The 2109-nt window shown below is 48.3% G+C and overlaps 1 non-coding gene across 1 annotated transcript; it reads left to right on the top strand.

Annotated features, from left to right (window-relative positions):
* Positions 1-898: 898 nt before the first annotated feature.
* Positions 899-973, top strand: Trnas-cga. Its single transcript has one exon. It is a non-coding gene; the product is annotated as a tRNA-Ser (tRNA).
* Positions 974-2109: the final 1136 nt, after the last annotated feature.

The raw sequence follows: 2109 nt of genomic DNA, 5'->3' as shown, positions 1-2109 counted from the left end.
TTTGTACCAGTGTAAATACAATCAAATATTTTGATTGCTGCTGCAGTCTGACACTGATCGATGTACGGGTAATGTCTCCTCTTGACAGCTGTGGATCTGGAACGAGTCTCAGTATCTATAATTCTCATAATGTTCCACGTAAAAATCTCTCTCATCCCCTCATGGTTACCAATGCGCTGAGTCTATATGTCCCTCACGATAGGAAACACACACTCATTTTCTATGGTCATGCCATAACATAAAGCACAGTAACATTACACTGCAATATATAGGCATTTTACACAGACAGTGCAGTTATCTTTCATACCTGTAGAGAGCCCGAAGAAGTTACGGTATACCTACACTCACACCGGCTATATCTCTCGACTCTCCTCAGTCCTACGAAATTATCTGACAAAGGCTTTGAACCGGTGTTTGTGGAAGGTGCTGCATCCTGCGAAGATTCTCTGAAACAAGTGCTACGAAGGACCGGCGTCCTGCACTATGTGATAATGAATACCGCACCTGCAGACATAATGTTTGGAAATATATCACCAACATGGGTTGGTGTACTGTAATTAACATCACTATTGATCGAACAACAAGGAAAAAGCGAGGGTACGTTTAGCAGTGTCGATGAGGGGATGTATTATTACAGTTGTATTGCCCGTTCTGTTGTACACTATAGCAGGTCCAGTTGAACACTTGCAGGAAGTTTCATATCAGCGCACACTCCGCTGCAGAGTGAAAATCTCATTCTGGAAACATCCCCCAAGCTTTGGCTAAGCCACGTCTCCGCAATATCCTTTCTTTCAGGAGTGCTAGTTCTGCAAGGTTCGCAGGAGAGCTTCTGTAAAGTTTGGAAGGTAGGAGACGAGGTACAGGCAGAAGTAAAGCTGTGAGGACGGGGCATGAGTCGTGCTTGGGTAGCTCAGTTGGTAGAGCACTTGCCCGCGAAAGGCAAAGGTCCCGAGTTCGAGTCTCGGCTCGGCACACAGTTTTAATCTGTCAGGAAGTTTCATATCAGCGCACACTCCGCTGCAGAGTGAAAATATCATTCTGGTCGCACAACAGAGGTTTGAGGAGCAGAACAGTTAACTGACACACCTATCTTCGTCGACAAATTCGTCTGGTCGGAGGCCGGTGGTACACATCTGGGACGCTATCGGGTGCCTAGGAACCACTGGTTCTGATTCAAATGGTTCAAATGGCTCTGAGCACTATGGGACTTAACATCTATGGTCATCAGTCCCCTATAACTTAGAACTACTTAAACCTAGCTTAACCTAAGGACATCACACAAAACCCAGTCATCACGAGGCAGAGAAAATCCCTGACCCCGCCGGGAATGGAACCCGGGCGCGGGAAGCGAGAACGCTACCGCACGACCACGAGCTGCGGACACACTGGTTCTGAAGTTACTGGGAATGCATAGCCTGTGCTTACACATCTAGTGCCACATATATCCACAAACATACCAGAGACATGTCTAATTCATGCCATGCCGAACCACTGTTGTATTGCGTTCCAAGGCTGGGCCAGCACTCTACTAGGTAGATGATTGTATTGTTTTGGCTCGTCAGTGCATAAGTCGAAAAGATTCGACGGGATTGCATAGGCTAAAAAGTCCTTGAGCGTATCATAGTCCTTCACCACCATCTAGTTCTGGTTCTGGCGGAAGAAAGGTAAACTAGGCCATAAGGAACTAGTATCAGCTGCAAAGCTCTCTCAATAGCAGCAGTTCTTGACCTGACTGCGCCACTGCACTAAAGTACGTCAGATTAGCTCCGGGAGGACCGTGGGAGCAAAGCGTTTTCCCATCCCTTTGTTGGTCTGCTGGCGAGTCGGTGCGGCAGCAAATTGGCTGCTTCTTCCGCAGCAAACGGAGGTTCAGGGCCGACTCAACCGGATCACCGATACGACTGCTCTCGTAAATCAGTGCGCTAGCGGTGTGGCGCCACGGTTGCAGCGAAAAGATCACGGTCAGCGACTTTCCGACGCTCGGCCGAAAATAAATACCCCCGTTCCGACGGCTGCGTGAATTTCCCACAGACCTGTTTGAATGGTGAATGTTGCTCTCTGACGTGTCGACAGTCGCAGTGCCAGTCGCAACGTGGACCTCTACAAATT

The sequence above is a fragment of the Schistocerca americana genome, chromosome 2, assembly GCF_021461395.2.
Source record: "Schistocerca americana isolate TAMUIC-IGC-003095 chromosome 2, iqSchAmer2.1, whole genome shotgun sequence".
NCBI lineage: Eukaryota > Metazoa > Arthropoda > Insecta > Orthoptera > Acrididae > Schistocerca > Schistocerca americana.
Note: the sequence above shows the minus strand (reverse complement) of the source record. Positions and strands in the feature narration are given on the sequence as shown.